This window comes from Rhineura floridana, chromosome 6, assembly GCF_030035675.1.
Source record: "Rhineura floridana isolate rRhiFlo1 chromosome 6, rRhiFlo1.hap2, whole genome shotgun sequence".
NCBI classification, from domain to species: Eukaryota; Metazoa; Chordata; class Lepidosauria; order Squamata; family Rhineuridae; genus Rhineura; species Rhineura floridana.
The window spans coordinates 44961161-44985675 of NC_084485.1; the positions used below are offsets into that span (position 1 = coordinate 44961161).

Below are 24515 nucleotides of genomic sequence, written 5' to 3' on the forward strand. Positions count from 1 at the left end.
ATCCCATAAACAAGTGAAGCCAGCCTCAAATGTTACACTTCTAATTCAAATCCAAAACGTTGTTCAGACGATGTTGCTTGTTGTTTTTTCACTTTTTGTACTGATTAAAAATGACTGAGGTATGAGGATCTTCTGTAGAATGGGAGTTTGGTTTCCTAAAGAACACTACTATGTAATTAAATAGTAAATAGTGCCTTAAAGCTAGTGTCTCATGAGTACCGATGGAATATTTATCCACATAAGAGGACAACACTGGAGAAATTTAAAGGCACTTAAGGGGGAAAATGTTATTAACACTAATTATTGGTAAGAATTTCAGTCCCAAAAGAATTATTGGGCCTTCTCTACAGTATTAAGATTGCATTCTCAGCTTTTGAGTCATATAGGCACATCTTACCAATTTTTTCCAAGCTATACAGGAAGTGAATTGGACTGTGAAAGACCAATCCAAACTGTGTTCACATTTTTACAAATTTGTAGGGCAGTACAATATCTCAGAGAGGAGGTCAGATCTCTTACTCTCTTGGTGCATTGCATTCACTATATGTACCCAATTTCCCCACTTTTTAAAATTTGATCAAATATCTGTTCACTATAGGTATATTCTTAAAACTGCAAGGGTGTTTTTTTTGTCTTTTAGTGAATTTCTCTGCTTTTTAATCTGGGAGGTAAGAAACAAGATCATGTACAAGTTTGCTGAGAATGGTTTGATCATTTACTTATTTATAGAGTTCACTGGGATTTACTCCTGTGCAATCATGCTTAGGATAGGTGAAACTGACAATGGGGGAGGAGGAGGGGAGCAGATGAGGGAGGGGAGGAGGAAGGGCACAGAGAAGGATGGGGAATGGGAGCAGGGGGAGGGGAAAGGGAAGAGGAGAGCAGGTACGATCATTTGCATGCTTTTTCAGTTCAGCGGGATTTACTCCACTACAATCATGCTTAGGATAGGTGAACTGGTTGGGGGGAAGGAGGAGGAAGGTAAGAATGGAAGGGGGCAGGGGAGGATGAGGGAGGGGAGAGGAAAGGGGGTGAGAGGGGAGGAAGGGGAGGATGAGGGACAGGGCAGGGGGAGGAGGGGAGGGTAAGAGAGGAGTTGGAGAGAGGGAGAGGGAAGTGGAGGAAGAGGTTACGGAGAAGGGGGAGGGACACAAGAGGCAGGGAGGAGGAAGGGGGAGGGCAAGTGTGATCATTTGCATGCTTAATGAGTTCAATGGGATTTACTCCCATGCAATCATGCTTAGGATAGGTGAAACTGACCTGGGGGAGAAGGGGAAGGGGGAGGGGAGGAAAAGGGAAGGGAGGAGATGGGGTAGATGGGCACTGGGCAGAGGAAAACTCCCTTTCTTTTCCAAAAGGAAAATATTTCATTATTAACAGTTTCATTATTATTTTTTAATTCTACAGCAGACACATGTAGTCTCCCACCCAAATTTAAACCAAAGCTGACCCAGATTAGCCAAACCAAACAGATGTTAATCTGGTTTTTTAGAACACTGATGGTTGATTCTTACTGAGCATGTCCCACACTATCATAGACTCCAATGTTAATTTTATTACATTAATTAAAAATCAGCCATGCATTTTTAAAAAAACTTTTAAACTGCAGAAGATGAAGGTCAGAGTATGGGGTAAGGTCAGTAATAGGATTTACAGGTACTCTGTGAACATGGCTGATTTAATTAATTTCAACAAATTATGAGACCACTGATAGAAAAAGTCCAATGGGGTCTGGATTTTTTACTCTTGTTTTAGACTTTAAACTGTGGATTCTCTCTGAGTATTTTATGTATTGCCATGACAACTTAGAGGGTTGTTAAGCAAGTGTTTCTGAGTTCAAGACTATAAGATTTTGTTTTGAAATGAGCTTATGGGAAGCAGCAAAATGGCATGGGGGTATTTTCAATTTAACATGGTGGTATGTGAAAAATCCATGCTGGCTATTGTATACAACCATTCTTGTGGCTGTATAATACAAAAAGGGTTGTATTCAGTGTAGCACTAAGTAACTTATTCCATATATGTTTGTGCAACGGAATCTCCCCCCTCTTCTCCCCCCATGTGCCCCCTAAATATGTTCTGGGGATTCTTCCAGCCCTTCAGAGCAGATTTGGTGAGGATGCAGGGCAGTGTGGGACTAAAACTCGAAGTGAAATCACTCCCCTGTTAATATGGAGCCACCAAGTTACTTGGATACCACCCAAAGTTGTTTTTAGGAAGAGGCACATTATATTGACATATGTGCCTCTGACCTTGCTAACTCACTTTTGCATAACAGGAGTGGGGGGGAGGGGGGTTGGCTCTCTGTTATTCAAAAAAACATCCCATATGTTACCCTTGCACAGTTATCTCATTTGTATCTTGTTCTTCCTCCCTTTGGGCCGTGTGCAGGGTATGTGCCCACTTTCTGTCTTCCTAACACCCCTGTGAAGTAGGCCAGGGTGAGCAACAGTGACTTGCTTGAAGTCATTCAGTGAACTTCCTGGGTTTCCAGGAATTTAAACCCAGGTCTCTCTGTTTCAAGTTCAATACTCTATCCATCGTACCAAACATCTCTGATATGCCCATGGATATGTTAAAAAGCAAACATACTGGAGGTATTGTGATGCATCAAGCAAAAGAAATGGCAAACTGAAAGGTTCTCACCATTTAGGATGCCATATTCTTGATGTGCTACTTCTGTGTTGTGCCCAGAGCTTGGATAGTTAAGAAGAAAATTAAGGAAAGGATGAAACTTGGAATGCTACTTAGATGAGCAATGTTTTCCATTAAGAAGAAATGCTGATCCATCAAGAAGCAAAATGTCATACTGAAAATTGTCCATTCCGTCTTCCTCTCTTATAGACATTATCAACCTTTATTTCTCTCTTTGTAGTTCTTGGCCCACATGTCATGCTGATACATCAGTAAAGTTACTGTCAGTCACTTCTGATCATGGGCCTTGGGATGAGTCAGAGGAAAGCTGCATGCAATGAGATTTTAAAAGTCTATTATGTTACTTTTAAAATTACTTTTATTTATTTTATTTACAGAAGTGTTTATATACTACCCACTCACAAACTATCATGGGGATGCGCAACATGAGACATTGTAAAACAATGCAAAATAATCACAAGAACTGGTTCATCTAAAAAAGAAAATTAAACAACTGAATAAACCCGTTGGCATAAAAAGAAAACTCAAGAGCCATCTAAAGGTTAGAATCAAGGATGCCTGCCAAATCTCTTCTGGAAGTGTATTCCATAGTATGGGACCGGTGACACTAAATGTTCATCTTCTAGTTGAAGTAAGTTGGGCCTCAGTGACAGAGGGGACACCTAATAGCACTCCTCTGGATGATCTTGGTGATAGATTTGGGGAAAAGGGCTCAGGCAGTCTTTAAGGTTTCCTGGACTCAAGTTGAGGGCTTTGTATATTAATATATGAACCTTGAACCTGGTGCAGTAGCATATGGACAGCATCAGTGCAGTTGCTTTAGCAAAGGTGTCCCATGCTGTCAGCTGTCTGCGCCCATCAGCAGTCTTGTTGCTGCATTTTGTACCAGCTGGAGCTTGTGGACCACACCCAAAGGCAGTTGCACATAGAATGCGAACTCCTAACTGGTGCTGTCACTACAGCAATTATTGTTTGCTTTCTGAAGTATGATTTTTATGCATAATTATCCCCAAAGAATCAGGCTTAATTCCTGCATGCACTCTAATGGCGTAGCTGAGTCAAAACGATTTGGTTGGAAGAGCTCCACTTAGTTGGTCTTTTGCCCAAAGTGAATCCTCCACCATGGTTTGGTTGATTTTCACAATGCTGCTGGAAACAATGGAAAATGAAGGCTTGTGCTAGCATTGAGAACATTCATTCCATTCAAATACCACTTTTTCTCAAGGAGCTCAAGATACAATACATGGTGGGAGAACGCTGGCACTGGTTAGGCCTCATCTTGAGTACTGCGTCAAGTTCTGGACACCACACTTTAAGAAGGATGCAGACAAACTGGCAGGTTCAGAGGAGGGCAATGAGGATGATCAGAAGACTGGAAACAAAGCCCTATGAGGAGAGACTGAAAGAACTGGGCATGTTTGAGCCTTGAAAAGAGAAGACTGAGGGGAGATATGATAGCACTCTTCAAGTACTTGTAAGGTTGCCACACAGAAGAGGACCAGGATCTCTTCTCAATCATCCCAGAGTACAGGACATGAAATAATGGGCTCTAGTTACAGGAAGCCAGATTTCATCTGAACATCAGGAAAAACGTCTGAACTGTTAGAGCAGTATGACAATGGAACCACCTAGGGAGATGGTGGGCTCTCCAACACTGGAGGCATTCAAGAGGCAGCTGGACACCCACCTGTCGGGTATGCTTTAATTTGGATTCCTGCATTGAGCAGGGGGTTGAACTCAATGGCCTTATAGGTACCTTCCAACTTTATCATTCTATGGTTCTAACATTTTTTGCTCACAATAACCTGGTAAGGTAGGCTAGGCTGAAGAGAGAGACACAGTTTCCAAATGGCCTTCATGACTGAGCTTCCAGTTTGCCAGATCTGGTTAGTAAGACACAGACTACCTTGGGAGATGGTGGACCCTGCATTGAGCAGAGGGTGGAACAAGATGACGTCCAAGGTAGTCCTACTCAGAACAGACCCACTGAAATGAATGAACACAAACAAGCCATGCCCATGAACTTCAGTGAGTCTACTCTGACTAGGACTGCCACTGGATATAACCCAATATCAGTAAAGCACATCAATGCACATAATGGAAAGTGTTATGCCTTTATACAAAAATGTTTGAAAACAATTCCCTCTTTTACTAGAATATCATATATTGGTCTTTGAATTAATCTAAATCAGACTAGTGTGGAGTCAATTAGTCATTCAATGACAATGTTGTGTTCAAATTGAAACCCCTGTGTTAATAAAACTATAATTCACTGGTCTTACCTAAACCAGCTTAGACTTCATGAGAAATAGAACCAGAGTGGCATTTATCTGACTTTCGGTATAAAATGTAGATTTATTTCCTTGTGACCTGACCCTTACCGACATTCCAGTGGCTCACATAATAAAAGCCGGATTACGCTGGAGACTCCCTTACTATGCATTTCATACCGTATATATGCTTATGGCTTTGCTTATTACTGTCAAAATGTTTCACACAGAAATGTCAAAGGCTGCTTTATTGTCCCTCATAGCTCTCGAGTTGTATCCCTCCCTTTTGATATGCAAGACGAAATGATACCATGTCTGTGTTTAAGTTAGAGGGCGCCCGGTTGCAATTGAACCTCCTCTTTCCATGCGCCTTTGTCCGTTCCTGCATAGTGCTTATCTCAAGGACATGTGAAATATGTAGACAAGTTGACAGTGCAATGTTTCTACTTTTGTTCTTCTCCTGTACCCCTTTTTGTTTGTCACATACGTCCTAAAGCTAGGGCAGTTAGCAATTGTTTCTTTATGTTTTATGACGTGAACATGATACTGTAAACTTCGGGGTAAACCTATATAAACCCCCATCTATCAATAAACGCGGTTCCCATGCTCGCCTGCTTTGGCTTGTAAGTATTGGGTCCCCTTTGCAAAGGCTTTGTTTTGTGTTGTTTGATCTCTGATAGTGGGTTCATTTTTACTCAGCTCCGCACTCTCCCGGGGTGTAATAAGTGAGCTGGGGTAACAGGACAGCTTGCGTGTTGGGTTTGGATCTAACAATTGGGGGCTCGTCCGGGATCCCTTGTGCGGACCCCCTTTTTGCCATTGCACCCCTTAAATTGATAACAGGCGCCACGAGGATTTCCTCGGTTATCAATGCAAGCGGGCGGCTTTGACAGTTCGGGGATAAAGCACAGTTGAGGAAAAACCCGCTATCAGACGTCATGGGAAATACAGAGGGTGTGCCGGTCAAGGACAGCCCTTTGGGAATTATGTGCATGCTGTGGCAAGAGGAAGAGTTGCCAGTGAGGAGGAGAGGTTTAAAAAAGAACCGCGGATGACTGCAGTATCGGTGCCGGGTGAACGGTGGCCGAGGGATGGGTCCTTTGAAACCGTTCCGTTGTTGGGATTGCGGAGACGGATTGGGGATACCCACCCAGACCAATTGGAATTTTGGCTCCTATGGAAAATAGGGTCACAAAAATGGGACAGTCTTACTTTGATGGCAATAAGAACTCTGTCCATTGAGGAACCCCCTCCTTCTTATTTTAATGACAATACGTCAAGTAAAAGAACAGTCCTGAGCCGATCTATAATACCTTCTGCTCCGGATCCGCTCCCAGCTCCCGGGAGCAGAAATCCCACTCCGGAGAAGAGGTTTCTTTCATGTGTGTCGGATGATGACACAGATGAAAGGGAAGAGGAGAAGGGTGCCTCAGGGGGTATGGACACGCGCCTGCGAACAAAAGAAAAGAAAAGGCAGGAGGCAGAAGCGTTAGAGATGCCATTACTTGTACATGATCAGCCGTACGTAGATGCCCGAGGGGGCATCCAGCGTACCGAAGTAGTTGAGCTAAAGAGCTGGTTGGAAGTAAGAACGTAAGAATGGTAATAGGAAGGATTTGCATAAAAGAAATGTGTATGAGTTGGGTACCCAAGTGAGAGGTTGTATGCGTATAGCTTTTTTTTGAGTGTATGTATGAAAGTTTTTCTGTGGGTTTGCTTTCAAGGGAACTTTCCTTCCATTACTGTCGTTCATAAATCATGCTGATTTTACCTTTTCCTCTTTTAACTGCTTGGATCAGCTGCGCTGCCCACCTGTTCTCTTAGCAGTTCTTAGCATTTTCTCCAGTTGGGCAGGTTGTTCGAAAGCCACAATCCGACATACTCGGATGTGGAACATTTGCTGAGAAGGGTTCTGACAGGTGAAGAACGTAGCAGGTTGTGGACGTTGGAGACTGCATGGGCTGCGGAGGCAGCGGGAAATAGAGCTTGGTCGGACCAAGCACGGGTGGCTGCAGCGTGGGTAGCGGGAGACTGGACGCAGCCTCGCCGCGCCCAGCTGCAGACCGACAGGGATAGGCTGTTGACACACTTGGAGCGGATGTCACAGAAACCCCCCAACCAAGCTAAATTCATGGCAATAAAACAAGAAGCCAGTGAACCTCCCAGAAAATTCTGGTCGCGCTTGTTAGAGGGAGCACGTAGCTATACAAATCTGAACCCAGAAAACGTGTTGGATCACCCAACCCTCATTGCCAATTTCGTTCATCAAGCGCAGCCAGCGGTGAGGGATTATTTTCTGAATTTCAGACCCGGATGGGGGGGGGAAGCTGTGACAGTAATATTGAAAGTAGCGGATTTTGTGTGGGATAAGGACAAGGAGAAAAGTAGGAAGAAGGAGAAAAAAGAGGACTTTGAAATGCTGGCTCTTGCTATAAGAGGCCAGCCACCAAATAGAGGATTTCGAGGTAAAGGCAGAGGTTTTCCGAGGGGGCCGAGAGCCGGAAATCAGAGAGGAAGAGGACAAACGAGGAGTCCATGGCAAGGAGATAGGGCTTGTTTTCAGTGCGGAGAGTACACACATTTCAAGAAGGACTGTCCGTGGAGGACAGGGAACGTGCAACACATTTCTAACAACCCTTCTTACCCAGATTTCACAGGTGCGCAAGCGGATTACCCACCTCCACCCCCTCCCGTTGTCCAACAGACGCCGGCTTCATGGGATCAGTACGGAGGGCGCCCAGCACACCAACAATGACTAACTGTGGAAAGGGAGGGGGCAGGATCCGGTCTGATGAATCTGATGTCTTTAGCAGGGATGTTTCTTTCTCTCTCTCTCCCAACTCAAGAACCCAGACTGTCCCTAAACGTGCAAGGACAAGCGGTGACCTTTCTGGTAGATACGGGAGCTACATACTCCCTGATTAATGTAGCGCCAGGAAACTGGTTGAGTAAAGAAGTAAAAATGACAATGGGGGTAGATGGAAACCCCACGCCCATGTGCACAACACTACCGTTGCAAGTTAAATACAATGATAAAATGTTTAACCACGTTTTTCTCTACTCTGTTTCTTGTCCCATTTCCTTAATGGGACGTGACATGTTGTGTAAACTGGAGGCTACCTTAACCTGCACCCCTGAAGGGGTGGGCTTGCTGATGAGTGTATTAGGGGTGCCTGCGGGTAATACACATAGACACAAACATGCAGGAGACGGTTTACCGGGAGACCTTGCTGACCTGCCATCTGACTTGTGAGGCACGGAAGATACAGACGTGGGGCTATTGCGATCAGTAAGCCCCGTTCGAATTCAGGTAAAGCCATCCCTCCCGCCACCAAACGTTGCCCAGTATCCTCTGTCATTAGAAGCAAGAGAAGGCATACGCCCCATAATAAAAGGCTTCATTGCAAAAGGAGTTATCCGGCCGCAGCGGACCCCCTGCAACACGCCAATACTACCAATAAAGAAACCTCCAAAGAAACCCGGAGATCCAGTCCGGTGGAGGTTTTCCAAGACTTGAGGGCGGTAAACAGGTATGTGATCCCTTTGCACACTGTTGTTCCAGATCCAATAACAATTATCAGTCAGATTCCATGGGACGCGAAGTGGTTTACCGTGATTGATCTCAAAATGCTTTTTTTTAGCATTGAAAGGGTACCACACAGGTGTTTTCAGCACAAAGACAGCAACAGCTGGAAGCAGAGCTGCTAGAGGATCCAAATGTCAGATTTGAACGCTGTGGACCATTAAATCCAGCCACACTCTTACCCGATTTACCCCTGCCCCTCCCGGAGCATGACTGTGTGCAAGTCTTACAATCTACCCTACAGATCAGACCAGACTTGTCTGATGAGCCATTGCCAGAATCGGATATTATACTGTTTACAGATGGCAGCTCCTATTACCAAAATGGGGTAAGATATACAGGATTTGCGATAACAACACAGTGGGAGGTGGTGGAGGCGACAGCCCTCCCAAGACGATGGGGAGCGCAAGCAGCAGAGATTTATGCGCTGGCCAGAGCATGTCAATTGTCAGCAGGTAAGAAAGTGACTATTTTTACCGACAGCAGGTATGCTTTTGGAGTTATACACTGTCACATTCATCTGTGGAAATACAGGGGGTTTACAACTGCAGGGGGCAAGCCTATCCAACACTTGGAGCTTGTGCGAAAACTGTTACAAACTATTCTTGATCCCTTACAGCTAGCAGTGGTGCATTGCAAGGCACATACTAAGGAACAGGACCCAGTGACTTTGGGAAATGCCCTGGCTGACCAGACTGCACGCCACGCAGCATTATTACCTATGAGTAGGCCAACTCTGGCACTAGTGACCACTGCTTTTGTCCCGCCTGTATCTGTTTCAATACCCCCACAGGAAGTGAAGCAATGGACTGAACTAGGAGCGATCCTGAAACAACAACTATGGACCATGCCGGATCACACGTTTCTGGTATGCCCCTGGAATCCAACCCGTATGCGGCGCAATAGTGAAAGCATGCCACATTTGCCAAGCCAACGGACCAGCTTTACCAAACAGGGCCCCACAAGGGGGTAGACCCGTGCCGGCTGCACCTTTTACTCAGCTCCAAATCGACTTCGTTGATCTCCCTAAAGCGGAAGGAAAGAAACATCTTCTAGTCATGGTATGCCCTTTAACAGCATGGGTAGAGGCATTCCCAACCACAAACGCTACGGCAACAACGGTGGCCAAAATATTACTGAAAGAAGTAATACCGCGGCTCGGAATTCCAGAGGTAATAGACTCAGACCGAGGAACACACTTTACAGGACAGATTTTGACAAAAATTGAAGAAGGTCTGGGAATTAAACATGTGTTCCATATCGCTTACCATCCACAATCATCCGGAGCGACGGAAAGACAGAACCGGGAAATTAAGACAGCGTTGGCTAAGTATACTCAGGAAACAGGCTTAAGGTGGCCTCAGGTACTCCCTCTCGTTCTTTTCCATTTGCGTACCCGCCCTACCCGGGCGTTAGGGCTTTCACCGTTCGAATTAGTATATGGCAGGCCTCCCACAAAAGGGGGGTGCTTGCCAAATGTGGAGGTTTCACTATTGGGGGGGGATCACATAACTGTATCCCAGTATCTTTCTTTGCAGACCAGGCTCCGGGAACTGTGGAAAGCTGCCGGATCCACTAAGACGGTACCCCTTGAGGACCAGGTGCATCCATACAACCCCGGGGACTTTGTTTGGGCAAAGAAATTCGTGAGGGGCGATTCCTTGCAGCCAAGATACACGGGACCACATCAAGTCCTGTTGACTACACAAGCTGCTGTTTTCCTAGAAGGACGAAAGTCGTGGATACACCATTCCCACGTAAAGCCAGCTGTAGTAGCGGCACCGCCACCACCCCAGGTCCCCAAGATACGGTTGCAGAGGAACGAAGAAACCGGCCAGTGGCAGGCGGCACAATTCCCTTTCCAGAACGCGGACATTGAATAAGACATCAACACAGAAATGCTCCAACAAACAGAAAGGATGTCTATTTACTTATGGGGGATGACTGTGTTAGCTCGATATGCCTTACCCCTTTGCTGCCCCCCCAAACGTGAAGATATGCAATGATAATGATTATTACTACCTGAAAGACTTTGGACGAACAATCCCAAAAACACGGGATTGCCCAGACCCTTTTCTTTACGATGTAAATCAGATAAAGGAAGGGATAGTGAAGGCTGACATAGCGGGACGGTTGTGTCATAAAACAGCCGTTATCTTGCAACATAATTATACTGGCCGCTGGGTAACGCATTGCACCCAGGCTGAAATCGAATGGCCTATTAGACTTGCACTTCGATGCTGGCAATATCGACATATGCCTAATTACGGCTGCCCTCCAGAGGTAGACATAACATCTATAAGTTCAGAATATAACATGCTTACTTTCCAGATTAAATATGGAACAACCCAGCCCAAGATGGCAGAAAGACCAAAGTTTTGTGTAGGTATTGGAGAACCATCATGTTATGCATGGCTAAAAGATAAACTGGGCGCTCAGAAACCCATACAAGACAAGGTGACACAAGCTACACAAACCAGGAAAACATGGGGCGGGTTCAAACATAGAAACACTAAAAGAGGCGATGGGTGGGACGGAAATACTTTTGTTGCCTTAATGGAAGAAACAGCTCCGGAAAAAGGGCACCTGTTATGTTTGTGCACACACCCCACCGCACGGACAGGCGGGAGTCCCCTTGACGGGGGCCCCATTGCCGTTAAATGACTATCTCTCCTTCGCCTCACATTCCAGCTCACAGGAACTAGAAGGGGGGTTGGTTCTTAGTGGGCCCATCGCTAGATCAGTATGCGTAGGCAGCGGAAGCCAGCCAGCGGGAGGGATGTTATGCGATGGCTTAATTTACTCTACAAAACCAGGTAATTGGTCTTTTATAAATGAAACACGAAAAGCAGCGAGTTTAACGTGGCTTTCTATTTGGCAGCATTTGCTACACCTGACTTTTGCGGACCACCATTTAGTACCTTTCCTTACAGATCTAGTGGATCATCAAACCCCAGCTGGACTCTGGTGGCTTTGTGGGCACTCAGCGGTAAGGAAATTACCAGTAACGGGCTCCTGGACCTGTACTTTGGGAAGGGTAGTTCCAAGACTCCGGGTTTCCTCCACGTTGCCTACTCTGCGTCGCCGTAACAAAAGAAGCGCAGGGGAGGCAGTGCTGAGAGGTTTCTTTCCACAGTATGGCGCAGCCAAAACATACCAGGAGCTCATAGAATTGTCTCAAGCTTTTGAGCGTTTTATGAATGATTCGGCCATTGCCTTTTCGGATCTCACCAACGAACAAGGGCATAACAGACAGTAAGGCTGATGTCACAAAACACATTAACGACATCGGAAAAATATATCACGAAGTAGAGCACATAGGGAATTTTTCCTTGTTCTCGAGCTTCTCCAATTGGTTTTCAGCCTGGCCCAGTTGGCATAAGATCTTATTTTATATTGTTGTAATAGGTGCCTTGTTAATTTCAGTTTGTTGCTGTGTACAATGTATTCCCAATTTAATGCAACTGGCCTCTGCCTGCCTGAACCGACTCACAGTGTCCCTTTTCAAAAAACCACAGCCAACTTACATGGAATTGGCTTTGAGACCGGCTTGGCAATCCAAACAAGGTGATGCAGCTACCTGAGAGACTAACTAGTCTCTCAGGGCTGAAAGGGGGGATTGTTGTGTTCAAATTGAAACCCCTGTGTTAATAAAACTATAATTCACTGGTCTTACCTAAACCAGCTTAGACTTCATGAGAAATAGAACCAGAGTGGCATTTATCTGACTTTCGGTATAAAATGTAGATTTATTTCCTTGTGACCTGACCCTTACCGATATTCCAGTGGCTCACATAATAAAAGCCGGATTACGCTGGAGACTCCCTTACTATGCATTTCATACCGTATATATGCTTATGGCTTTGCTTATTACTGTCAAAATGTTTCACACAGAAATGTCAAAGGCTGCTTTATTGTCCCTCATAGCTCTCGAGTTGTATCCCTCCCTTTTGATATGCAAGACGAAATGATACCATGTCTGTGTTTAAGTTAGAGGGCGCCCGGTTGCAATTGAACCTCCTCTTTCCATGCGCCTTTGTCCGTTCCTGCATAGTGCTTATCTCAAGGACATGTGAAATATGTAGACAAGTTGACAGTGCAATGTTTCTACTTTTGTTCTTCTCCTGTACCCCTTTTTGTTTGTCACATACGTCCTAAAGCTAGGGCAGTTAGCAATTGTTTCTTTATGTTTTATGACGTGAACATGATACTGTAAACTTCGGGGTAAACCTATATAAACCCCCATCTATCAATAAACGCGGTTCCCATGCTCGCCTGCTTTGGCTTGTAAGTATTGGGTCCCCTTTGCAAAGGCTTTGTTTTGTGTTGTTTGATCTCTGATAGTGGGTTCATTTTTACTCAGCTCCGCACTCTCCCGGGGTGTAATAAGTGAGCTGGGGTAACAGGACAGCTTGCGTGTTGGGTTTGGATCTAACAACAATCAGACCAAACTATGTTCCATGGACCAAACATCTCACCAGCTCTTGCAGTGAACCATATGAGACACAATATTTACTGTTGTTTTTGTGTCAGAATATAGAGGTTAAATGAGGAAAAAGCAATTTTACTCTAAGACAAGTGAAAAAAGAATCATGCAATCAAACAATGTGCCAACGAATGTACGACCTGAAATTAGGGAAAAGAGCATTTCCTCCCATTGCAATTATTTATTGTTCCTCTAGGTTGCTCTGCCCAACATTCCACTCCTGAATTTGGGACTGACTAAATCTCCACTTTTGTAGGAGGCATGGGGCTGCGCACACCGTCCCCACCCTCAGGGTCCCAGTTCCCAGCTCTCAGTCCTCATCTTCTTATGCTGAATTGGGAAGATTATTAGGGGTGGGCACATCTGTCAATTTAAGTAGTCATGAAAATTCGTCTGCATTTTAGGACAAACTTTTGAATGTAGCTTAAAGGGCTCATTTTTGCAAAGCATTTTCCCCTAATATAATTCATTTTTGCATGCTATATTCACTAATATGTGCATTTTATTAGTGCAATGTTCAGCTGAGGCCTGAGGCGTGAGCTGAATCAGGACTCTTTGGAGGCATTTTAGCCTTGGCTGTGTCGGGCTCAGACAGCTATGGATTGCTGTGGGTTGGACTGGATGACCCAGAGCCATCTGTGGCTGTCAGGGGATGGGGCATAGGGCAGGAAGAAGAGGCAGGCAGAGCAGGAAAACTTCATGAAAAGGCCAAGACCTACCTTGGATCCCCAGCTGTCTTCTGGGAGAAGGTAGGCCTAAATTCCTGCCTGCCTGCCTGCCGCTGCCTCCCCCAAGCAGGATCAATCCCTCCATGATTCTGCATGGTAAGGGAGATGCCATGCAAGTAGCTTCCCTAAAAGGAAGTCATTTACTCAGCATCACTGGTGCAGAATTGCCCCCCCCCAAATGTCCAACTGTTCAGTTGAGAAGTCGATTCTGCATGGTGTAGGTGATGCTCTGCAAACTGCATTCCTTTAGGAAACTGTTTGCAGAGCATCCCCAGCTCCGGATTGCCCCCTCTGCTGACCAGCTGTTCAGCAGAGGAGGCAATTCTGCAGGGTGCTGCAATCCCTGCCCCCCAATCAGGGCCTCAGCTGAAGGATTGATCAAGAAGAGGATCGTCAGCCCTGTCACTCAACTAATTTGAGAGTGAATCTGAGGTGAGGCAGGGTGCGGTCCTGAGCTCAACCCAGGTCAGGGTGGCCTGATGAACCCCTGGATCAGAGCCATGGGGTGGGGGCTGTGCACAACCCTAATTTTTAATGCACACTTTACCCTAATATATGCATTTGTGTACCCATGACTTGGCTAGAGAACTTCATTTCAAAATTTGGAGAGGTGTGAATTTCAAAAAGATGACTGCATTTTGATTTGCATATGGTTTTTGGCATGGTTTATGTTAGGTTCACCTTTAAACAAGAACTTAATCAAATTCCTTCCCCACCCCATGCACACTTGAATGTTAGTAGAAGCCCCTCTGTAATCAGGAGCCCAGCTTGAACAAAGTTTCCAATCATGCCAAGGATGCTACTCATACTCAAGCTAAAGTGGGAAGATATAAGTCCCTCCAGACCTTCTTCATTCAGCATGGGAGGCTGCCAAGCACTGGGCAAATGTTTAACAGAAAGAAACACACATCACCATCCTCAGCTATGTCACAGTGATGAGAGCTCAGCCTTGCAATGACAAAAGAAATTCCAAAGTATTGTGTGAATAAGGTGGAAAAAAGGAAGCCTCTTTCATTCAGGAAGAAAACGGTTGAGAAGATGGAGGATAGGGTTCATAGAATCATAGAATAGTAGAGTTGGAAGGGGCCTATAAGGCTATCAAGTCCAACCACCTGCTCAATGCAGGAATCCAAGTTAAAGCATACCCTACAGGTGGCTGTCCAGGTGCCTCTTGAATGCCTCCAGTGTTGGAGAGCCCACCACTGCCTTAGGTAATTGTTTAATTGTTGTATCGCTCTAATGGTTAGGAAGTTTTTCCTAATGTTCAGTTGAAATCTGGCTTCCTGCAACTTGAGCCTATTATTCTGTGTCCTGCGCAACCCTAGTAGATGCACAATACTCTGCACAATATTTGGAATGAAATAAAACAAAACAGAACAATAGAGAACATCTAATTCACTGGTTCCACTTCAGAAACAAGACCAGGTAATTCAGAGCTCCAAAAATCCATGGAGAAATTAAATGAGAATTTCAGAAGTGTTCTGGGATTTACAGTAAAGCATCAATGCTAAAACAAATGTGAGCTATGAAATTCAAATTTGAATTTTCATGTCCACACACTTCAAATTAAACATTTCTGGTTATGTCTAAAGCCAGAAAACAAAATTCCGTTCTCCATTTTATTTTCCTGGCCCTTTCTTGAGAAAAGGCCAGGGCTCCTGCCAGGATGAAAGATGGGATATTAATCAAATAATAAATAAATAAATAAATAAACAAGCAAGCAAGCAAGCCTCCTTGTTGTGGTGCCTTTTGAGACCTGAATAATAATGATTTGCACCTGCAGAATGAAGCAGGAACGGCAGGATATATTATCCTCAAAACTCCTTTTGGGGGGCTTTTCTTATGGTTCAAAGTACTAAACCTGCACATTCCACCAACTTTGATAACATGAACATCACCATGTTTCTAAATGTTTATATTGTCCCTCCCCATTTTCTCATTCTGCAAGTGGAAAACTCTGGCAAAACAAATGCAAGAAGACAATAAGGGATGCTAAAAAAGAATTTGAGGAGCACATTGCTAAGAACATAAAAACCAACAACAAAAAATTCTATAAATACATTCAAAGCAGGAGACCATCTAGGGAGACGATTAGACCCTTGGATGATAAGGGAGTCAAAGGTGTACTAAAGAACGATAAGGAGCTTGCAGAGAAGCTAAATGAATTCTTTGCATCTGTCTTCACAGTGGAAGATATAGGGCAGATCCCTGAACCTGAACTAACATTTGCAGGAAGGGATTCTGAGGAACTGAGACAAATAGTGGTAACGAGAGAGGAAGTTCTAAGCTTAATGGACAATATAAAAACTGACAAATCACCAGGCCCGGATGGCATCCACCCAAGAGTTCTCAAAGAACTCAAAGGTGAAATTGCTGATCTGCTAACTAAAATATGTAACTTGTCCCTTGGGTCCTCCTCCGTGCCTGAGGACTGGAAAGTGGCAAATGTAATGCCAATCTTCAAAAAGGGATCCAGAGGGGATCCCAGAAATTACAGGCCAGTTAGCTTAACTTCTGTCCCTGGAAAACTGGTAGAAAGTATTATTAAAGCTAGATTAACTAAGCACATAGAAGAACAAGCCTTGTTGAAGCAGAGCCAGCATGGCTTCTGCAAGGGAAAGTCCTGTCTCAGTAACCTATTAGAATTCTTTGAGAGTGTCAACAAGCATATAGATAGAGGTGATCCAGTGGACATAGTGTACTTAGACTTTCAAAAAGCGTTTGACAAGGTACCTCACCAAAGGCTTCTGAGGAAGCTTAGCAGTCATGGAATAAGAGGAGAGGTCCTCTTGTGGATAAGGAATTGGTTAAGAAGCAGAAAGCAGAGAGTAGGAATAAACGGACAGTTCTCCCAATGGAGGGCTGTAGAAAGTGGAGTCCCTCAAGGATCGGTATTGGGACCTGTACTTTTCAACTTGTTCATTAATGACCTAGAATTAGGAGTGAGCAGTGAAGTGGCCAAGTTTGCTGATGACACTAAATTGTTCAGGGTTGTTAAAACAAAAAGGGATTGTGAAGAGCTCCAAAAAGACCTCTCCAAACTGAGTGAATGGGCAGAAAAATGGCAAATGCAATTCAATATAAACAAGTGTAAAATTATGCATATTGGAGCAAAAAATCTGAATTTCACATATACGCTCATGGGGTCTGAACTGGCGGTGACCGACCAGGAGAGAGACCTCGGGGTTGTAGTGGACAGCACGATGAAAATGTCGACCCAGTGTGCGGCAGCTGTGAAAAAGGCAAATTCCATGCTAGCGATAATTAGGAAAGGTATTGAAAATAAAACAGCCGATATCATAATGCCGTTGTATAAATCTATGGTGCGGCCGCATTTGGAATACTGTGTACAGTTCTGGTCGCCTCATCTCAAAAAGGATATTATAGAGTTGGAAAAGGTTCAGAAGAGGGCAACCAGAATGATCAAGGGGATGGAGCGACTCCCTTACGAGGAAAGGTTGCAGCATTTGGGGCTTTTTAGTTTAGAGAAAAGGCGGGTCAGAGGAGACATGATAGAAGTGTATAAAATTATGCATGGCATTGAGAAAGTGGATAGAGAAAAGTTCTTCTCCCTCTCTCATAATACTAGAACTCGTGGACATTCAAAGAAGCTGAATGTTGGAAGATTCAGGACAGACAAAAGGAAGTACTTCTTTACTCAGCGCATAGTTAAACTATGGAATTTGCTCCCACAAGATGCAGTAATGGCCACCAGCTTGAATGGCTTTAAACGAAGATTAGACAAATTCATGGAGGACAGGGCTATCAATGGCTACTAGCTGTGATGGCTGTGCTCTGCCACCCTAGTCAGAGGCAGCATGCTTCTGAAAACCAGTTGCTGGAAGCTTCAGGAGGGGAGAGTGTTCTTGCACTTGGGTCCTGCTTGCGGGCTTCCCCCAGGCACCTGGTTGGCCACTGTGAGAACAGGATGCTGGACTAGATGGGCCACTGGCCTGATCCAGCAGGCTCTTCTTATGTTCTTATGTTCTTATTGTTTCTCTTTAAAAAAATGATCAAGTAGAAGCCTGTATTTGCTGCCAAATGAATAAAGAGGCTGAAGGCATCAATTACTCTGTTGCCTAAAAATAATGCAGACTTTTGTTAGCCAGTTCTTTTCAACTCAGACAACTGTGGGCAATCCTTGGCTTGAGACCACCTGGAAAAGGCTGTGGCTATGTCTCAACATTTATTGATTCTCAGGAAAGATTCAGGGATTTTACCACTGGACTCACAGAATAAAGCATCCCATTGTCCTTAGTTCACTGTGCACAGTCCCCTAAATTGATCTGCCACTGTTTTCTAAATGATTGTTTCTCAAAACGGTGTGCATTTGTTTTATGCACCAGCTCCTTCTGGCTGCTAAATGAAAACCCACAATTTCTGGGTCCTATAAACTGCTCCCTCTTGGTGTGCAGGGATATGTATGATTCCAGTAGCTTACTGCTCATTTCACCAAATAATTGGTTCTATGATATACACTGGTGGTTGTATGACGTGCTAGAAGCCTAGGGCTCAGTGGGGATATGAGCAGGGAAGTAGAGAAAAATGCTCTCAACCTCCAGCTTGGTGCAGAATTTGCAGAAAGCCAACCACCTGGAAGAGTCAAACTGCAAGCTCTGCCCTAGAGATGGGGAACCTGTGGTCCTCCAGATGTTGTTGGACCTGAATGTGGGCCATGATGGAGCTTGAGTCCAACAAAGAGCCAGAGGTTTCCATCCCTGTTCTACCCCACATTCACCCCCAAAATTCCTAGGGTGGCCAATTGGCAAAGAGGACATTGCTCCTGGCCCTTTAATAGTTGTGTAGAAGAGGGAGCTTGTCTACACCAGTTCAAATGTGTACTCTCCTCAGGGAAGGAAAGACTCAAGACTGCTCCAGTTTAGGGATGTTCTGCAACATCCTTCTAAGTCCCCAGTGCTAGCACACTTGCCACATGTCTGTAAAAATCCATTGAGTTTCCCTTATCTATAGTGAATAAACTTATGAATAAACTCAGTTTTGTCAGAAAAGAAAGAAGTGGAGAGTTGTTGGCCTGCTTCCCTAATCACAGTAAAGGTAATATGAACATTGGGGGAGACTCACAGGAAGCAGAAAGGCTTCTAACATTGCTCTGGCAGGTAAGGAAAAACAGTTTATTTGTTGAATCAGGGCAAAGTCCATCTAATCCAGCATTCTGTTTCCAACAGTGGTCAGCTAGGTTCATGTGGGAAATGTATAGGTAGGTCAAGAAGGTAATAACTAGTCCTGCTGTAAGCACTGACTTCCACAGGCAAGGCTAAACTGACATTATAATTGATACAAATACAGTATAGCTCAGCCATGATGTGTTTATTCACCAGCATTTTCAAGAGGCAACCAGAGCTTGGAAGATGACTTTTAAAAAGTAATAAATTACAATTACAATTGCTGTGAAAGTGACTGATTACTTTTTCTCAAAAGTAATCGCTACAATTATATTTCAGTTACTTAAAAAAAAAACACCTACAAGGTGCTGGCCTTGGCTACTGCTCATCTAAGTAGCCTAAAACAACATTAAAAATGCACACACACATACAGAGGTAGTAGAATAATTCTTTTTATCCATAAGATAGCAATGGCAGTCTCTCTGCTGGTAAGGGAGGTGGGGAGGGAGGCAGAGGCCACTACTCAAATCTTTGCACGTCAAACCAAATGCAGCCCCCCAGCCAGCAAGCATAATCTCTGTCACTTAACAACCTGCCTTGCCTTGCCACCAACTAAGGGACACTCACCCAAGCAAACATTTTCCCTCCTGAGATGCAAAAAAGTTAAAATACTGCAAATGCAGCACAGTAGCCAGAGATGGTGGTGGAGGCCACTTTTTGTGCCAAGTGCAAACACAGTATTCTCTCTCACACTCACACACACGCATGCGCACACATGCACATACACACACATGCACACACGCACAGTCATCTTTCACTTCCACAGTTCTTTATCTCCATTCTGCTGCTGCCTCCTTCTCTTCCTTTATCCATGTTCTTGCCCTCTGGCTCCTTTTCCCCTCCACTCCATTCTTCACCACCACCATCCATTTTTTAAAACAATTGTTTTCTCCACTCCACCCTGTCTCACTCTCCACCTCCTCCCTCGTTGCCTCCTACCCACCCACAGAGCATGAGGGAAGAGCGACGCTGCACAGAAGCCCAGTTTGAGGCACATGGTTTTCATCCACAAATCAGAGGAGCAGAAGACTTCCCCTGCTTCCCCCCCCAAAGTAATGCCCCAAAGTAATGCTGGAAATATTACAATTACTCCACAAAAGTAATAAAATTACTCCTAGTTCTGTTACAATCAAAATGTAAAGGAATTACCCACTTGTTCCTCAAAAAAGTAATGAATTACAAGTAATTGGTTACTTGTAACGAATTACTTCCAAGCTTTGGAGGCAACAAATAATACTGAAATGTTTTATATACCACCTTTGGGGGCATAGGCCACCCAATGCGGCTCACAAAAGAACAAAATCACAATCACAACTATGATCTAAAATAACAAAAATTAACAAAGGCAGCAACAATAACAATGATTAAGGCCAGTTAAAACGTATACAAAGACTAATAAAACAACTAAACAAAGCTATATTTTTTAACACAGCTTTCTAGAAAGGCAAGAACCTTGAATGAACCTGGTGGCCATTTTGAGCACATGTTTATGCATAAGTAGAGAACACCCTCTTGCTGGAGTCAAAGATACAGAGTATGTGTTTATAAATAGCTGTGCTTGACTTGGGGGTCAACAAGATTAGCCCTGTGTAGGACAGCGTAGTGTGTCCCTTTCTAAAGTTGTATTTCTAAAATTGGCTTATGACAGCAGCTGACACTCTGAAGAATGTATCATAACTTTGCAGTTGTTCAGAATAATCTATTATTCTACTGGAAGTTTTCTTCCCATGACCAAAGACCTCCAAGGGAAACATTACCAATTACTGTCCATGTGCTTAACCTTTTCTTGCTCTGAGTGCATAGGCAATTTTTTTCCAGTTCAGTTGACAGCATCAGTAAGAGATATGATATCCATTAACTCAGATGCATGAATTGCAGGCAACATTTGATGGAAGGTGGCTTATAAACTGTTCATTGACTTTCCTATTTACCCTCTCTTGAATGCCTTTTTCTTGATGCTGCTCCCTTTTTTCGGTGGGTGCTAAGGAGGTCACAGACAGGCCATAGCTTTAAAAGGCCACAGAATGCAATACTAATCCAAGGTAGACAGGAACTTCTACATGTGATAAATGACTGGGACAAGTGATTAGAATCTCGATTAATTTGTGATTAGACACTGTGACTGAGCTCATAGACACCAGAGGTACCTGAAAGGGCATTCTCAGGGTGGTAATCTTTATATTAGACACTAGAGGTGACTAAAAAATAAATATCAGTGTTGCCTTTGCCAGCATAAAACATAGACAAGCACACAAAAAGGTGGTGAGGCAGAGGCCAAAAAATCTTTAAGTGACCCTTCAAAACTTAATTCTTCTCTCAAGCATCGTATTCATGATAATTGGTTGTTTTTCTGGTCACGTAGCATGAAATTTGATAAAGCTTCATGCTCTTTCAGTAGGTTCGTGGACCTGATAAATTTAGACCTTCAAGAAGATATATTTTCCTCAAGTTACTGTGAAAAATTTAAAGCTTGCTTTTCGCTATAGAATGCACCAAGAAACAGCCAACCACCAGAGCTGGCCCTGCCATTAGGAAGGCTGAGACAGCTGTCTCAGCCAGCAAAGATGCTGGAGGACAGAGTTACCTCTTCCCCTAAGCTAACCTGCTACCCTTAGGTGCAGTGGAGGATAATGTCCCATGGCAAGTGTTGAAGTAAGACTCAACTGCTAGTCGAGGCAGTTCCCATACATAGAATACGTGTATGCAGAGGGGACGCCATCTTGCCATTTACCTTAGGCAGCAAATGTCTTGATCCAGACTTACCAACCACAGAATAAACCTCCTCCTTTACACAGCAGTCCAGAACCTTTGCTTGGAGATCCTATGAACTTGACTCTTAAAACTCCACAAAAACAGCTGTGAATTGTCCGGTTAACTTTGAAGCAAGATGCATGAAATCACTCACCAGGAATGTTGCTTTGGGTATGAATCTGTTGTTTCTCCTTGCCCACCAGGTGGGGAGGCTGAACTGGTATAGTATTCCTTTATGAGCCTGGCGTTACCTGCAATAAATAGGACACAAGAAAAAGTTACTAATCATGATGTATAATCCAATGTTTTGTCTTCTACTGTGCAGAGAGGGGGACCTGCTGTGTGTTAAATACATATATGTAATGATAGTACTTGAAATGTGTGGAGTTTGCAGAAATACATCAGCTGACCTCTTTAAGGTAGCAGTGCACAGCATCACTTTTTGAGCTAGAAAAAAGATTTTGTTAGGAAACGGCAGGACCACCTTATCCCATATGTTCCAGGCTGATTGCTGAGCTCAACTGGGGATAGCATTCTCCATGGACCAGGAATATGACTCACATCAACAAGGAGTGGTGCCTTCAGTATAGTGGCCCCAACTTTACAAAACTCCTTTCCATTAGAAATCAGACAGGCTGTGTCCCTGCTAAGTTTTCAAACACTAGGTTAACAATTTTATTTTAGGAGGTGTTTGCACCATTAATGCTATTCTAATGTTTTATTCCCTGATGTTTTAATTTAAGTTTTATATCAGGAATATTGTATACTGTTGTTTTTTGTAAGCCACTTTGAGACCCAGATGTGGTCAAAAGTGGGGTCTATTTTTTTAAGATAAATATTCTGCCCTGCTTAATCAAAGGTGCAAACCTCTCTGACTGCAGTCTTCTGGCAATCATAGGTCAGATGCCTTTTATTAAACAGGAATCTGGAAGGTTGCCCTATCATTACCAGTCTAGCATGAAGAAAAGCCTACTGGACACACTAAGGGGCGGCTTACACATACATGGATATAATTTGGTTACTCAACATTTCATGATATACAACTACATGTACACACTATTCCCACTGAAAAACACTATGCTAGAAGTGTTGTCCTGGGATAGAATGACAGATATAACTTACAAATTACAAAAGGGACCTGCAACCACATAGCAATGTGGTATGCTCTGTTCAGCCAGCCAGCTAGCCATGCCCTCTTCTACGATCCCGCCCCCCAGTCCCTCCATGCATGGATACTACTGTTTTGGCTGCACAAGGATCAATCCATGCTATTAATATATAGGATTCCTATATGATACTGGAGACAACCAGTGAACATGCCTGAGCGTGCCAGGCCAAAGAATATCTTGTGGTGAGAAGTCCTGGCTGAATTCACATTCTTCCAGACCTACTTGCCTCATAACAAGACAGGATGTGCCTCTCATATGTCTATCAAGTCCCATAGCACAGTGAAAAAAGCAGCACAACGTCAAAATATAACCCTGATCTCCTAGCATAGTTCACACCCAGTTGTTATTCCAAGGCAATGGCTGTTTTGAAGTAGAAGTGTACACAGGACTGATTCAGAGCTGCTTCACACATATATCACTTATTATGCTATCACTTACATTAATTGCCTCCTGTGAAAGTGCTTGAAGTGGTGTTAGGAGATATCAAAGCTCTGCCTGTAATGTTTGATCTCTGGTGGCCAAGCAAGTGTCCATGTGATGTTGCAGTAGCTAAATGATGAATGAACATGCATGTATGTGCTCATATTCACATGAATCTGAATGGTGGGTGAAAGGAAGGTTGAGAGAATGCTGATCCTAGGTAGGAATAGGTGAGATTCCACTGAATTTGGACACCAGATTTTTCAATGGTCTGCATACTTGTAATCTTTGCAAAGCGATCCAGTTTAATTTGAACTTCAGCTGCTTTCCCCTGACACTGGAGTTTTCCCCTGCAAATTTATTGTTATGGGTTTGGAGTTGAGATGGATGATTTCTATGAGTGCTCTTCCAGCCTCTGATTTGAAACCCTGCACCTGGGGACGAGAAACCCGCTCTGCTGGTCAGATGAGTCTCTTTTGTTAGTCTAATAGAGTGGCCAGGTGAGTTAATGGGTTTATCAAGTGCCCATTAACTGGGCATGGGCCAGGGAGATCCTATAGTTACTGAAACTCTTCAGGAGAGTCCCCCCTCCTGGGGCCTAAGAGAAGCTGTTTTTAGTAGAGCCTGAGGAAAGGCAGAGAGGCTGGCTCCCTGCACCATGGCTTTAGGATGCCTCCTGTAAGCCTGCTGGAAAAGAAGAATCTATTGGACTGCTGATGCTTTGAACCCCTCCATCTGAAGCTCAGGTTGGAATGTGTGTAAATAAACAAACCATATTTCATAAAACACCACAGTCTCTGCTGACCTTCTTTGCAAGGAAACCAAACCTCTGGAGATCCCTCACCGCTTGGAGATTGGGGTGGCGAGCAACAATATTGATTTCTCTCCCAGTGTGGGCACAGAAGCAGTACAGGTTTCTCTGCCACTCCCCTCCAGATAACCCAACAAGCTCCAAGCAGGGAGGAAGGAAGAAGCAAGCCAAACCTAATAGAGCCTAGAGAGTCCTTTACATGGGCGAGACTCTTTACTAGGCATAGGTCCTAATCTCTGTAATGTTAACCCGTCAAATAAAAGCTCCTGAGGAGTTTTGCTCTTAAGGATGGGGGGGACACTGAAAGCTGCTTCCCCCCCCTTTCCTTTACGAAAGAAAAACATCCAGACCAGCCTCAGTCACAGGCAGAAGAGGAGGAGATGAAAGAAGATTAGGATGGGGGTGGTGATGGGATTTTCTTTTATTGATGCCCTTTAATTGATCTAAACATTGATTTTT

At 44.1% G+C, this 24515-nt stretch overlaps 1 protein-coding gene across 9 annotated transcripts in view; it reads right to left on the reverse strand.

The window, feature by feature from the left end:
* Window positions 1-24515, reverse strand: part of RALY (RALY heterogeneous nuclear ribonucleoprotein) — a 390500-nt gene that overhangs the window by 229920 nt on the left and 136065 nt on the right. For 8 of the 9 annotated variants that reach the window (XM_061631638.1, XM_061631639.1, XM_061631640.1 and 5 more), the window contains one exon: window positions 21811-21907. The gene's annotated coding sequence lies outside the window, so the exon portion shown is untranslated. Of the gene's footprint in view, window positions 1-21668; window positions 21781-21810; window positions 21908-24515 lie in introns of those variants that run through there. The other variant, XM_061631646.1, reaches the window with a different exon arrangement.